Below are 16,011 nucleotides of genomic sequence, written 5' to 3' on the forward strand. Positions count from 1 at the left end.
GTTAGAGGACTGCCTGGATTCTCTTCCAGACCCTGGAGCTGTGTGGCTTTTTGTGTCTGTCAGTAATCAGGAGCAGGAAAGAGACTCCTCTCTAATTGTCCATCTAATTTTCTTTAATTGAGGAAATGGCTCTTTTTGTGGACATTTCTCTCCATTGGGCAGGTTAGAGGTACTGCTTTGGGCATCTCCTGCAGTGCTTGAATGAAAGGGAGGAAAAGTGCCTCTGGATACATGGCATTTATTCATTGCCTCCTCCTTGAGAGGGAGGTTAGTGTATCACAGCGTGATTAAGGGCAAGAGAATCTTACTCTAAATCAGAGAAAGATTGGGAAGAAATTAAAATTTACTTCCTCAGGCCACATATATTTTTTCTCTCAATGCTGTCTTTCCTCCATCACAGAGCCCTGGCACTGTTGGCGTGTACAATCTAATGGGTACACCAGGGCCAGCAGCGTGATGGATTTCAATGTCACAGAGACTACTGAGTGAAGCACATAGGGGAAAAAAAGAGAAAAGAAAAGATCTTTGGATTTCATTGCACAAATAAATGTCAGAATGAAACAGGTCTGGCATGACTTCAGCTCCCTGCTACCCAAAGTCAATCACACTAAAATGCTCATACAAGCAAGAAATACTGTACTGCTCTGGCACAGGTGAAATATTGGGTCTAGAATAAACCTTTTTGACCACTTCAGTGCTGTCTAAAACTTAAGAATAGACTTAGCAGCGCTTCAGTGGAGGCTGGAACTCTTCACCCAACCTTATAGCAAGGGTAATTAGTACTGCAGTTTGTCAAGCCTGGGTTGGAGGGGTGATGCTGAGCTGTGGGACCCCAGCTGAAGCTTTCCTCACCCCTTTAAGAGCTGTGCATTGAATACAAGAGGTGTGTGTCTTACACTGTGCCATCACCAACCCTCAGCCTATTTTTTTTTTTATGCAGCACAGGTCCCTATTTCCCGTGGTGAGCCAAGGTGTCCCCAGCTGTTCCAGCAAGGACCTTGGAGATCAAGAGCAGGAGCACATCTCTCAAAGGAAAGGCAAAGGTGACTTGGCACCTCTGTGTGCTGCTGGCTGAAATGGAGGTAAGGGATAGTTGTAGAATTTAGCAATGTGTAGCAAATTCAGCTCATAAACATGTGACCACCTCCAGATATGCTGTTTGCACTGCTGCTGTGTGTGACAGCAGCTGAGGGCAGCTCTTCTCAGTAAAGATTTAGCCTGGACTTATTTGACTCAGGAGACCAGCTACTGCTGTTTAATGGCTTTTACTGAAAATCCAGTAAGTAGGAAAAGGCTGGGTTTGCTTTGCTTCATCCTTTTTCCTCACCATTTCCCACAGGCAGGCTCTCATATCATTTGGAGCAAAACACTGGCTCTTCAAGGTAAATGAAAAAAAGCAAAGTTTAGAAGTACAAAAATCTTTCTTTGTGGAATAAATATCCTTTAAGAACCACCAAAAATATTTTTGAGATTTTAATCACAGAATCGTAGAATATTTGACTTGAAAGGGACCCACTAGGATAATGAAATTCCAACCTCCAGCCCTGCACAGGGCAACCCAAAATTCACACCATGTGCCTGAGAGTACTGTGAAAATGCTTCTTGAGCTCTGTCAGGCTTGGTGCTGTGACCCTGCCCTAGGAAGCCTGTTCCAGTGCCCAAACACCTTCTGGCTGAAGAATCTTTTCCTAATATCCAGTCTAAACCTCCCTTCACACAACTCCAGGCCATTCCCTCAGGTCCTGTCACTGTCACCACAGAGCAGAGATCAGTGCCTGCCCCTCCTTTTCCCCTCCTGAGAAAGCTGTAACTGCAGTGAGATGTCTCCTCAGTCTCCTCATCTCCAGGCTGAACAGACCAAGTGACCTCAGCCAGTCCTTGAATGGCTTTCCCTTCAGGCCTTTCACCATCTTCATTGCCCTCCTTTGGACAATCTCTGATATTTTAATACCTTTCTTACACTGTGGCACCCAGCACTGCCCCCAGCACTGGAGGTGAGGCTGCTGCAGAGCAGAGCAGGACAATCCCCTCCCTTGTCCAGCTGGTGATGCTGAGCCTGATGCCCCCAGGACACATCAGGGCTGGAAGAGATCACCAAGTCCAAGGCTTTAAGATCACCAAGTGCAACTGTGCCCTCAGCATTGCCACTGTAGCCCTTGAACCACTAAATCACATCACTCAGTGCCAGATCCAGGCACCTCTTAAACATCCTCTGGAGAGCCTCTCTGCCTTTTAGTGATAATGTTGCTTGTTACAGCACAGCCTCCTGTGCTTGTAGAGACTTTCCAGAATCTGCAAAAAGCACAAAGCAGCCACATATTCCCTAAGCATCCTGGCAAAGGGTACACTTGTGATCAGGTCTAGATAGCAAAGATGTTTTCTCCCTTCATTAGTCTCTCCATTTCTGCAGGCACTACAAGGTGGCTTAGCACATCCACTGTTGTGGGGAAATAGTCTAATCTTTATTTGCCAAAATGATAGCTTGAAACTAGAAACTAGCCCAAGAGGCATCATGTCAATTGAACAAATAATCCTGACAGTTTCCATGGCTCCTGCAAGGTTTTTCTTATTTAAAATAATAATAATAATAAAGCTGAAAGCAAGCACTGAATCTTTATGTAACCCAGTGAGGGCACAGACAGTAAAATTGCTTTATATGTGTCCCTCTCTTGCCCTTATCTTTCTTCAAAGTATCAAAAAAAAAAAAAAAAAAAACCAAAAAAAGCAGGAGGAAAGCAACAAACCCAAGTACTTTATAGACCATATAAAGTAACACAGGGTCATGATGCTGTTTCTCTCACTGATACCAGGCTGCAATGAAAGGTGAGGGCTGTGTCCTGTATGTAGCTTTTGAGCTGCTATTTGAAAACTTGGTTTAGTTAATGTGGTACAGATGTCTGGAGTTACTTGTACAGTAATGCCCTTGGGAGCTGTTTTATATAGGATAGTACAGTATAAAATCCAGTCATTAACCATATGGGATGGAAATTCCAGCTTTTAAGTGTCGTTAGTACGAAACCTTAATGTAGAACAAAACTGTATGAATAACATTCTTTGGTTGTTTGGGTTTTTTCCTTCTGGTTTACAGGACAAAAATGGGAAACAAGGTAATTAAAACCTCTGGTTCTTATTGAAAGAAAAGACAACCCCAGGGTGTTGAAAGTACTTTATTTAAACTAAATAATAGATTTTTTTTTAGTTTTAAACATATAACTTATCTCAAAATTGAAATTCTGCTTGCATTGAGTGGAAAACAACCTCCTGACTCTTTAAATGGGCCTTAAAAATGGACACTTGAAGAACTTACTCCTGTCTTCTTACCCCTGTCTCTAGTTTCAGTCAGCACCATCATGAATTTGCCATGTTGACTGTATGGGACACCTGAGAGGCCTGGCATTTTTAGGAAAAGTGTGGTGTATCACAGAAGACATCCTTTCAAAAGGGCTTGTGATCACCTGGTTATACTTTTGAAGTAATAATCTTCTCAGTTTCTTTGACTGTACATTTATTGTTCTTGTTCTTTCCTTTCAAAGATAAAAATCCATTAATAACATGTACATGCTATATGGGGACAGAGAAATAGCTTCCCATGAGGTCTTGAAATCCTTCATAAAGTGTTTGCCCTCAAGCTGTCTGATGTGTTTTGCTGGGATTATTCTTTGCTGTCTGCAACATCATTGCTGCTGAGTCCCTGGATGCCTCAAATGTGGCACTCTGGGACATGACAGGAGAGGGGATATTTCATGCTTTACTGGAAGCTGTTTTGGTGTGAAAAGAAATGGGCCAGAATTACCTATTTCTAGTATTTTATGATCCTGTGTATAGGAAAAGAGGTTGATGGCAGCACAGCTCAAGAGAAAAATATGTTCCTCAGGAGTGCATCCCTTCAACATTGGGCAAGAGCAGGATTGAAGACATTTCCATGGACTTGGTAACAAATTAACTTCAGAGGATAGACATGTTTTGCCTACGCTTCTGTTCTTCATCAGTGGAGAAACTTTAAAGATAGTTTGGTTATTTGTTTTAAAATCTGAATCGGGACAGAAGTTACTCTGGCATAAATGTCAAGCTGGGAGGAGTTTTTAGGGTGGTCCCTTATGTTTCTTCTATTTCCTGAGCAGTCTTTAGCAGAGATGTCAACTGCTTCTGTGACAAAAAGCACAAAATTAGGACATCACAGTGCTTAATTTGCAGCGGATCTTAAGTGTCTCCTTCATTTCTGACAATGAAGGAGAGTGAGTTTTCCCACATCTTTGGTTTCATTAGGTGATTCTTAGTGCCCTGGGAGGCAGGCTTACAACCAGTAATCCTCTAGAAATAGTGAGGTTCAGTTTGTCACCTAGATGCAGCTCTAGCAGTAGCTTCTTTGCTTTTTTTTTTTTTTTTTGGTGACAAGATGGCATCCTCACCTGTGGGGAAAAAAAAAGCTCTGAAAATTTTCCAGAATGGCAGTGCAGAAAGGAATCAAACTTGCAATTGGTACTTATGGACAAATATCAGTACAGCAACCTCTGTTTCACTGGGGGCAAATGAAAGGTAAATATTGTAAATGATGGGTTTGTTTGAATGGCTGAAATGAAGCTTTGCTCTGACTCTCCAATGTGCCTTAACTTCCAGGCAGAGGAAACCTTGGCTCACCCTGAGAGGTGCACCAAAAGAAACTTTTAGGAGGCTGCAAGGAAAGCCAGCCTCAAAAGTGTGGATTGTGCACTCCTAGTCCCTTCCACAAAGAGGAACAGTAGTCAGAAGGTGCTGCTGGTGTTTGAGGGGATGGATTGTCTGTGAGCATCATACTTGTGCCTTTGTTGGGTCCAGTGCTGATCTGCAGCTGTTGTAGCCTTACAAAACTCTTCCAGCAGCACTAGAGCAGTTTGAGTGGCTTTGAAAGGAGATGGTGGAGCATTAGTGTCTTTGTTTGGCATGTGTCTGTGGAACAGCTTGCATCCACAACCAAATCATTTCATTTACTTGCTTTCAGTCCATGTTCTCATCTCTTTAAAATGGGCACTATAATGCTGTCTCATTATGCACAGACTTTATGGGAGAGGTTCAGTAATCATTATGAAAAGGTCAGATGCTTCTGTGAAGGGCACCTATAAATGAGTCTATAAATAAATAGTCTGGAAGCCTTTAGGAGAGGCTAACAACTTATTTATCTTTTATCCTGCTGGTTGCAGGGGATGTATAAAAGCAAGAGCATACTGCTAATTAGTTTAATGCTGGAATTTTTGTTGGGGGCACTGAGAGACTGCTGGGTGAAGCAGTTGGCTTGATGTGACACCTGACCAGCACTTGTCTCATACCAATGCACACTGTGGCTCCACGAGATCTGTGCTGAGCCTCACTGGGGACTGTTTCTTAATTGGGAAAGGATTGTGTTTATTGAGATGATACTCACTGCTAAATATATCAGCAGCAACTCTGTGGCACTGTTTTTTTCCACTTGGCTTAGGGGAGAAAAGCAACTTTTAGTAATGCTTTTTATTGACTAGTCTGAGTGCTGCTGGTTGTTTGGTTAGTATTCAAAAATGTCAGCTCTGGACTTGAAGTTGTCTAGCAAAGAGCTGGTTTCATTCCACACTCCAGTGGTGTTTAAGCCAGGTAGTAAGAAACATCTGGTTTGCCCTAAGGGTGTTTCTTAAAACCTTCAGATCTGCCTATATATCAACAGGATGGATACTTTTGTTTGCCCCTGCCTGTGCAACAGGCTTTGGCTGCAACAGAGAGGGCCAGGGTGGAGCACAAAGACAATTCTATGGGGTGGCAAGAGATGAGGGAAGTCCTGGGGTGACTGAAGGGATGCCTCTTTGCAAGGCTTGTGTATTAAGGCAGCTTGTTTAATTGCTTCAGTATTGCTTAGCTTTTTGTCACATGAGGTGCAGCACTTCCAGCTGCAGAGAAGCTGACAGTTTCAGTGTGGAGGTTTTCAGAGCCTCTGGCACACAGTCCTTAACACACAGCTCCTTAGGAGACCTATCCAACTCCTTGATCTCTGGCTGCAGACTGAAGCACAGAAAAAACACTTGAACTTGACTGTAGGACAAAGAGTGCCCCCTTCCTTTTCTCTCTGACTGAGGAGACTGGACTTACAAAGGGTGTTTTCAGTCCCAAATCATTTTGGTGCTTCAGAACCCAATCTGCTGCAGGTTGCAAATCTGCTTAGTCCTCTGACTCTTCCCTGTGTCACATAATTTAATGGCAGGTAAAGAGAAGAAGTCAGTTATTCATTGCCCTACCCTTATCTCTCCTCTGAAAGAATTGAGGCAGGCTGCATGTTTATTTTAAATCTAGCTTAAATATCCAAGTTAAAAGACTGGCCTTTTCCTGTGACAGCCTGATCCCAGCTGGGTTTGCTTTTATCAGCAGTCTGAATGGAATAGGGCTCAAACACTCTGTGGCTTCATGACAGACAATCTCATTTCTCTCTGCTGGGCTTGCACAGCATGGTACTGGGTGTTGCACTCTTTGCAGGTGGGATTTCAATGATTGCAACTTTCTCCTGTTGCAGCCCTTCCTTTGAGAGAGGTGGGAAACACATGCATCTGTCCAAGAAGAGAAAGAGCAGAGACTACTTAAAAAGGGAAATGCCCTGATGCACAAGGGAAAAAAAAGTGAAGCTGCAAACTTTGTTCCTCAGTGCAAGATGACCCATCTCAGAAAGGCAGATTTGATAAGCAGCTCTTTCTATCTTCAGACCACTGTCTCCTTTGAGTAGTTCAGCCTACAAAATGTTCTCCTACTCTGGCATTTGCACTAGTTTGATTAGGCTGGAGAGAATTGCAGGGCAGCCCTTTTCTCTGATGGCACCTTGAGACACTTCAGCCCAAGAAAGAGGAGTACACTCTCTCCAAAAACATGAAGGCAGTGGGAGCTACAGCAAAAGATGCAGCTGAAGAGCCCCTGCATTCAGGAAGGTTCCCAGCTGGTGCTAGAAGAAAGAATTAAGCAATGTGTTAGCACATTGCAGCTTAGTCAAGCCTCTCTCTGGCCCTCCTGAGCACCTAGAACAAGCTTATGGCTGCAGTTCAATTTCTACAGAGGGGCATTGCCTGAATTGAGGTGTCTGTATGTATTAATTGAGCCTCATGGGAGCTGTTCCATTGGCACACCCAGCAGAGCAGCTTTATTCAGGGTCAGGTACAGAAATATCTGCTGGATTCCTCACTTGGCTAGAAGAACACAGGGGTGAAAAGAGCCTAAGCTTGGGCCCTAGAAAGGTGGGCAGTGCCCTCTGTGTGTTGCCTTTCAGTGAGATAAAAGACTGCATCTTCAGACTCTGTCTCCATCTTGAGAATCATTTGGTCGTTTGGCCTCTTTCTTTTTCCCTGGAGGTCTTCTCTTCTCCTCCAACTCCCCTGCCCCAACCAAGCCCCTTTCTCACAAGAGATTTCTCCATTTTACTTCATGCCAGCCTTCTGAAGATTGCTGAGCCATGTATGAGGTGGGGCAAGCTGAAGAAGAGCACAGATGGAGACTTTCCAGATGAATACATCACCAGGTTCCTCAGACTCTTACAGCAGTTCTCTCCTCCCTTTCTCACAGGGTGTTTGTTGTCTGTTTCTCCTGCAGCTTATTCTTAGCCCAGAGGAAGAAGATAACTTTTCTTTGCAACTTTAATCATCACTGAGGAGCATTGGATCTTTGCTGGAGGGAAACAATACATTTTTGCAAGCAAAGTAAAAGGTGCTCCGATGACCAGTAGAATAGACTTTCCTTTCAAGCAGAACAAAACATTTTTGTCAACCTGAGGCTGCTTTACTTTGGCAATCTCTAATGATAGGGTTTATAGTCTTTGCTAGCTAAAATATTGTCAGTTCTTCAGGCTCACTTTTAGACGTTATTAAGTGTGTAAATGACAGTTTTCCAGACCAAACTTCACACCATATAAAAGTATATGGAGCCAGGGTTAGACAGGACATAGAATTAGCTAAACTTTCATTTACAGTGTGTTATAGTTGTAAGGATCATTGATTCAAGCCCAAATTTTTGCTATTTTCATTACTGCCCAGGTGCTCTCCTGGAAAATTTTCACCTAAGAATTTCACCTAAAAAGCTACTGAGTTAATATATGTGTATTTAATTTTTCTCCCTAGCAAGCTAGTGAAATAAGAGTAGTTCCCTCAACATCTTTCCTGTGTGAAGTTTTTTTTTTTCCTGTAATACCAGCAAGACACTTCATCACTCTTGGTTTATGTTTCCTCCTTTTGAAACAGGCATTAAAGGGTTGGCTCACTAGGCAGATTTGTGGCAAGGATAAATTCAGCTATACACATGAAGATGGCAGATACTGAACAAGGAAGTGCCATCCCAGATCCATATCTCACTGTCCAAGCTGTGGGCTGGCTATGGGAATTGCCAAGCAGCTCCCATCAGCCAAAGTATCCTTAAATAAATGATAATATTTTTTGTCTCAAGTTAAGAAATGATCAGTTTGGTGCTTTCTGGCATTTGTATTTGCTGTCCTTTCAATTTTTAAGAAGGAGGTTTTTTTGGTTTGATTTTTTTTTTACATTTGCTAATGGAGGAGAAGTGGGGATATTTGTTCTACAAGTGCCTGCTCTAGATGGAATATTTCATCTCTATTAATATTTCTTCTCTCTACAATGGGCACAGATATTTTTGTCTCATTATTCATAGACTTCAGAGGATTAGATAAGCAATAATGGTGAACAGGCCAGATTTCTTATTTAGAGGTTCCAGATCAACAAGGCAATGAATAAATAGGACAAACAGATTTAGCCAAGGCTTACAGTGTATTAACTTCATCTCATTTCTCATTAGTTTGGTATTGAGCTTGTCTTATAGTCTGCTGCAGTTGTACTGTATATAAAAATCAGCTCTCAAAAGCAAGTTGGTAGTTTCTGGGATTTATTAATATTGATGGCTGAACGAGGCTCCCGAGTGTGTCATGACATTTCACACTGGAAAAGAAGAAAGTTGCAGCAGCTGTGCAGCATCCCAAGGTCCCTTGCCACCAACCTTTTTTCCTCTACTGTTCAGCCTTTCTTTTCCACCCTACTGAGGACAAAGATGTCTTTCTTTTTTTTTTCATGGGTTTGAACCTGCTTGGGAAATAAACATTCTGCATACATAAAGGCTAATGGCTAACTGTTCGTTTTAGGCTATTCTGGTTAAAAACCCCACCTCTTACACGTGCTTTTATGCTGTGCCCTCAGGCATGGTCAGAGGTTATGCTCTTCCATGTCTTGGGTGGAAGTGTCAGAGCTGTAATGGCTTAGTTCTGTGAATTAGCTGCTCAAATTCTTTCTCAGTCCTGGAAATAAACAATAGGTAGGTTTTGTGTCTCTAAGAAGCACACACCCTTCTCTCTCTGCAAAGATCATCAGGTCTAAGAGAACAAAAGAGAAGGTATTTGCATGTATCTTGCATACTTACTTAATTCGAAGTGACCCTGTTCTTACAAGCAGAGGTGTACAGAGCAATCCAGGCTATTGATTTTTGAACCAAGGCCTTTTGTTACGAGGGAGAAAGTAATTCATTCTTACATTAGACTGTGGTTACATTAGATATTGGAAATTTGTATAGCAAGACAAAAAGAATTGCTGCCCTAAAACTTATATAAGTCTGCATCTTTCCCTGGCAAAATCCCTGGGTAGCTGCAGAACTGGTGACATCTTATCAGCTCTGAGCAGGAATTGTCCCAAAAGAGGGTTCTTGAGTGCTTTGTCATGCAAGTTTGCAGTTTGGACAAGAGCAGCTGAACACTGGTCACTGTCTGACAGCTGCCTGAGCTGCAGCTTTCTCCTGTAATGAGCAAATCAGAGTGTTTTGTATTTTTGTGTTTATGTGTGTGTCTGTCTCAACAGCTCTTGCTACATTGCCTTGCTGTGGAAATTTGCTGTTACAACAAATGCTGTGCTAACTGGTGATGAGATGTTTTAGGAAGCAGCTCTGCATGTACTATGATAAATGAACAGAAGGGCTATTTTATAGTGCTTCTTGGAGAGAAAAGAGAAGTCCTGTTTCCCCTCATTGTCTCTATTTTTGAAAAGGGTTGTCTTTATTTCTTCTTAGTTTGCTGTTTGTTGGAGTTTTTTGTTGTTGTCATTTTGGTTCGGGTTTTTTGTTGGTTTTGGTTTTTTTGTTGTTGTGGTTTTTTGGAGGCTTTTGTTTGTTTTTTGTTTTGTTTTGGTTTTTGTTTTTCTCACTGCTAGACCACCAGAGCAGCCCAGTATTTGGGAAATTTTCCCAGAATATGTTGACACAATCAGCTTGCTGTCTGTCAGCATCCACAGCTGCTCTGCTGGGAAGGGAAAGGGACCTGCTTATTATTCACTGATGGTTTGTTGAATGCTTAGAGGCAATGATTCCCAATTTTCTCTCCACCTAACTCCTTCATTTATCCTTCTGGGGAGCAATACTGTTTGGGAGATACAAAGGGGGTCTAATAGGGTAGAGTTGGGATAGTTCTTTTCTTAAGGTAATTCCCACCCTATTTTAAGAGATACATTTTCACATGGATGAATGGGGAAGAGATTTCTTGCCCAAATACTCCATAGCAGTGTGGAGTGCACAAGCTAAATATCTGTGACTGGCTGACAAAATAGTGGTCTGGTTTTGTCTCCTCCTATAAAAAATACAGTCTGGATCCAGAGAGAGAGAGAGAGAGTGGCATTTGTTGCCCCCTCTTGTCACACATCTGTGTGCTTGTGCGCTCATGTCTGTCCCCACTTAATTACAATTAAACCCAGTGCCTGGATGCAACCCAAGCGTACCCCACGTGCTCCTGTGAATTTCATGAAAATAGGTGTCCAGATGGAAAACAACTGCCCTGCTGAGGGAAGGCCTTCCAAATTCATGCTGTGTTATACTTTGGGGAAGGCACATTGTGGAGCTTCTTGGGTCATAGCATACATTAGCTCTGTTGAACTCAAACACCTACCTGTTGGGAGTGTTTGGTTTTCAGACTGCCAACAAACCTTGAGAATCAATTAGTCGTGCAGCTTTACTTGCAGTACATATTTTCCTGCTGTTCACAGGTAGAAGCTATTTTATATTATCCCTAATTAGTTTTACATTCAGCTTTCCCTGCTGGCTAAGGCAGGCATTGCTTTGTGTACAGGAATTAGATCCCAGGTACCTTCTGAGTTTTTCAAACCTGCTGTAAACCTCTCTGAATATCTGCAATGGTGTTTGTTTGTGTCTGGCATGCTTGATGGAGAACAAGAAAGTCTGACAACTGCTTAGTCTCTCCCAAAACCTTTGGCATTGCACTGGGGGGTAAGTATAAATCCACTTCTTCCTCTGGCCAGAGCTCAATATTTCTTAGATTCAAATGGATCTTCACAGTTCAGGTCAGAAAGCAGGAAAATGTGTTTAATACATTGTATTTATACCTCTTGGTGTGTGTACATGCATTGCAATCTGTTGTAAGATTGATCCAGGACTTTACATTTCTTAATGTCAAGCATTTTCCTTTGTTGTAGAGAAGGGAAAACCTTCTGTGGTGGGTAAGCTGTGGCTTTTTCTCAGTTGGGAAGGGATGCAAGGCTGGGGGCTAATTTTCCAGCAGTTTTCATGGCACTGAAGTTTGGATAAGCCAAGTAAAATCCACCATCCTGTGGGTGTGTTATTTGCAGACAATTGTTCTGCTAAGGAAGATGGCATAAAGAATGCTCCCACTTATTTTGATGTTTTCCCCAAAACCTCACCCCCTAGTTTCTTTATTTGCCAGGCTCTTATGGTTTCTCAGTGCTAAAGAAGATCCTCCTCATGATCTCTCATTCTCCTCCTGCCACTTGCTCCACCTGTTCCTCATCTCCCTACATATTTTTTGCCCTCAGAAAACCATCCTCAGTTTTCTGTTCCTAATTCCATCTTTCTGCAAGTGGTTCCCTTGGAAGGAGATGGCACATTTTGAGGCTTGGGCTAAGCTGCCCAGTGGCTGCCCAGTTGCTTGGCAGGGCACAGGACATGGGGAATTGCTAAACTTTTCTACTCAGCCCTGATTTTCACAGTTTGCTCCAATTCATCTGAGAGATTTCTACCCTCCCTTCCAACTCAGTTGAAACCAGGCAAGCAACTCAAATGCTGGTAAGAGGAACCTTTCAGATGGGCACAGTGCAGCCATGCAAACACACACTCTTAGGAAACCAGGGCCAGAAACATACTGTTCCACATAAAGAGTAAGAGCATAATAGGCTGATCTCACCCCAGCAGAATGAGCACATTCAGGGTGGTGTGTGAGAGCAAAATTGGAAGCTCTGCCTCTATCTCTGCCCTGTCCAGTAGCTATCCTAGAAGCAGATAATTTGGTAATTTCATTCTTACAACTTCAGCTCCCCTAAATGACCTGTAAAATTTATTTGCTTCATTTACTTAGGTTTTAAGAGATTATGCTTAAGTAATGCTTTGCTGCATTTAATTTTTTGTTGTATTTAAATTTAGTGTGTAATGATTGTCTATATTAAATAATAGTGCCAATATCTGAAATTATTAATCAACAAAAGATGGCAGATAATGCATGTTCAGTTCTCTCTGTATTTTGGATCATTTCTCTCCCAGGTAACATAAGAAGAATGTTAAATCCTGCTGGAACACACTCCTCAGCTGATGTAAATCAGCAAATGTACAACAGCTGAATTTCTGGCCCATTATGTTTTCTATGAAAGATTTCTTTGCCTTTTGAGTATTAATTATCCATGATTCTTTTACTTTTCTTGTTTTCTGCCTTTGCAGGTGCTGCTAATTCTCTCAATTTCTTCCAGAAATGGGAAAATTTATCTATATTAGGAAATGTGATCTTACTTTCTTCAGTAGGCTGCATTTTCATTTTTGGCATCCATATTTAAATCCTAATGCACATAGAGATGTGAATGATGTGGGTTTTACTGCTGACAGTTTTAAATCCTACCATGCATCAGCTGCATAGACAGCTTAACGCCTTCTTGCTCTAGCAGCAAACCATGTATTATTGTGCAAAAGATGCCCGTGTCACACACTGCACAGATGTCTCTGTCAACAAATTGCCCCCATCTTCAAGTCCCAAAATTAAATCAGGCAATAAAAAATGTATCAAGGCTGGATGCTGGAGAGGGGATGAAGGCAAGGCCCAGAGTCCCTTGCCCCCCAGCCCGCTGGCACTGGCAGATGCTCCAAAAGCTCCCACCCAAAGGGACAGAACTGAAGTGGTTCCTTTCCCCTTCCCTAATTCCCCCTTCAGAAAAGCTCAGGGTAAAGCCCACAATTTCTGAGCTCTGGAATGACTTTCCACATCCTGCTGCTGTATGTGAGGGGCATTTCAAACACCAAGTGGGTTGTATGCCAGGGCAAGGAATATTCCATGCTGCTCCAGAGGAATTCATCACTGGTGACCTGCATCCAGCAGTCATGATTAGAGCCACAGCCATGGGAGAAACCCCTCTCTCCATGAGCCTGTGTGTGCTATTTTCCACTTCTCAGTGTTTCCCTCAGGAGCTGCAGCCTGCCTAGAACAGGGGAGAGGGTTAATCCTTCTGTCTCTGCAAGAGTTTAATTGGAAGGGAATTGTCTTTGACTTAATTTCCTCTCTTGTCTCCACTCAAGCCTAGTGGATCAAAAGAAAAGCAAATTGAAAGATAATATTTTGGATGTGCCCAATTTCAAAGTTGAACATGAATAATCTTTCATGCCTCTGACTCAATGTCTGTATCATTTTTGTCATGAAAGTCTTGAAGCAATGAGTATTTCTTATGTGACAAAAAGAATTTACTTTTCATCAAGAGAGGAAACCTGAGTGATGCTCTCACAGTACTAGAACACAGCTACTAATTACCTCATGTTATCAAACTTGACGTTATCCTTTAGATTAAAATACCATATGCTTTATTTTATAATGAGAGGGCAAAGAACCAGTTACTACAAAATATTAAGCTACTGCATGTCGGGTAGCACTATATAGCAGGGTTTATTCACACAGAAATTCAATTGGCTGATTATTAGATTAATGGTTAATGCAATTTAATATAAAACCCTTCTTTTTTTTCTTTCATCTTCCTTTCTTTCACTGTTATTTTGAATTATAGCACTAGGAAAGTATTTTTCAAGTGGTTAAGTTTTTTTTTCCAACATCTCTTTATTTGTGAAGAAATGAATTCAAAGATTCTGTTTTCTTTTTAGTGTTTGTGAAAATGAAGGATAGTTGTGCCTGTACTACAAGAAGGGTGATTTAGGTAAATGTCTCTGAGGCAGCTTGAGTCAATTTAGCTTAGACTTGCCCTAAAATTCTCTATTGCTTTGCTGCAAACCTTCCCAAGAGAAAAGATTTACTCTTGCTGAGCTGTATTGGAGAAGAAGGTAGTTTTGTTGGTGTCCTACATTATGGCTGACAAAAAGGGTAGAGAAAAATGCTACATTGAACCACACCAGTGGGGAGGAGAAAATATTTACTCAATTTTTCTCCACATGTTCAGTCTAGGGGTGATGGATGTCAGTTGTCTTCTCTAAAACTCATATCAGACTTACCCAAGAAATCTATAAGGACTTTTTTAATAAATTTATAGATGGAAAAGTAACCCAAAAAACCCCACCTACTGCTCTGCCATTCAGACCATACTCTCCTGAGAATGTGCTCCAGATCAGTGTCGTGGAACACAGGGGAAGGCAAAGTCCTGAGACAGAACAAAGGGAGAAGATGCAAGGGTAAATGCTGTTTTTCCATTACCATGGCACTTATTCATAGATTGGGAGAAATAAGTTGTGCCTGCTCTTGGAACAGAGCCATTCCTTTGCTCATGCAGAGACATCTCTCAAGCCAGCTGTGCTGCCTCTGAGTTCCTTGTTATCAACTCTTACGAGTGTGGGGGAAAGCAACAAAATCATGACAATGATAAATGCTGCTTCTTTACACACTCACACAGTGCCAGCCTGGCTTGTGGTCCAAAAGCCCCACTGTGGTCTGGCTCTGAGTAAACAGAGTTATTAGCAGTCATGGGAGGCTGCGAGGTTGGAGCTGACCGGTTGTTACAGAAAAACAACCGATTCCTCCTCTTCTTCTTTTTTGGCTTCTTTTTGGTTTTTTTTCCTGGGCTCCTTTTATTGCTGAATCTTGCATGCTCTGGAGTAGAGAGAGCACTGCTGTTGTCTGGTGGCCAAAAGCAAAATCTCATAAAGGGGGAAGACAAAGGCGAGTAAAACAAAGCTGTCTCTTGCCACTAGCTCGTTAATAAAGGCAGCAAGAGATCCCGTAGTGCCACCAGGTAGTGCCCCTGGGCTGGCAGGGTGCCCATCTGTGCCATCTGCTGAGTATCAAACCTTCCTCTGCTTCCCATCAGGCAGAACCTGCTGCAGGCAGGCGCTGCTTCCCTGCTGAAATCGCTGCGGCCCACAGCCAGCCCAGGTTAGCAGCGCCATAGCTCTTGCTACAAAAAAAGGGGAAGGGGAGGAAGAGTGTGCATTGCACCTTTGTATTTTCACAGTTCTGTGAAATTATCGCTGTCACGGTATTTGTGAGTGTAATATGACATTTTTCTAGCTGTTTACAACAGGTCAGTGTCCTGCTTCCCATGTGCCATCTCACTGGCATGGCTCTTTTTGTTTGCTGAGTACAACTTTAGGTGCAGGTTAGTAAAGCAGCTACAGTGGAATCATTGATGTGATTATTGGGTTGAAGGAGAACAATAAATGAAATTATCTTGTGTGTATTATGAGATGCAGGACTCAAAATGACTGTCATATAAAAGTGGGAATGAAATAGTTCTCTTTTTTGAGACCCAAAACAAGGCAGTAGTAAAAAGCTCAGTATTTTACTCCATGTCAGATGATTTCTATTCTACCTAAACTGGCACATTTCCTAGAACAATATTGTTTAAGGAAATAGCTGGCCCATCAGAATGTTTTCCTTCTGCTGTGTATCATCTGTGCAGCATTTTGCTCTGATCAGAAAGGTAGAGTAGAGGGAAAACTTGAAGGAAGAGAAATTCCATGCCTCTAAACAACAATACAGCAGCTCCAAGCAAAGTGATAGAAGTGTAAGAGAAATTCACTAGTAAGTTAAGCATTGACATTTTCAGT

General features: G+C 42.1%; 1 long non-coding RNA gene across 1 annotated transcript in view; it reads left to right on the plus strand.

Annotated features, from left to right (window-relative positions):
• LOC143693938 (uncharacterized) overlaps positions 1–16,011 on the plus strand; it is a 350,836-nt gene that overhangs the window by 44,913 nt on the left and 289,912 nt on the right. The window contains exon 5 of the long non-coding RNA XR_013182007.1: positions 941–1,082. This is a non-coding gene — a long non-coding RNA (uncharacterized LOC143693938). The remainder of the gene's footprint in view (positions 1–940; positions 1,083–16,011) is intronic.

The sequence above is a fragment of the Agelaius phoeniceus genome, chromosome 4, assembly GCF_051311805.1.
Source record: "Agelaius phoeniceus isolate bAgePho1 chromosome 4, bAgePho1.hap1, whole genome shotgun sequence".
NCBI classification, from domain to species: domain Eukaryota; kingdom Metazoa; phylum Chordata; class Aves; order Passeriformes; family Icteridae; genus Agelaius; species Agelaius phoeniceus.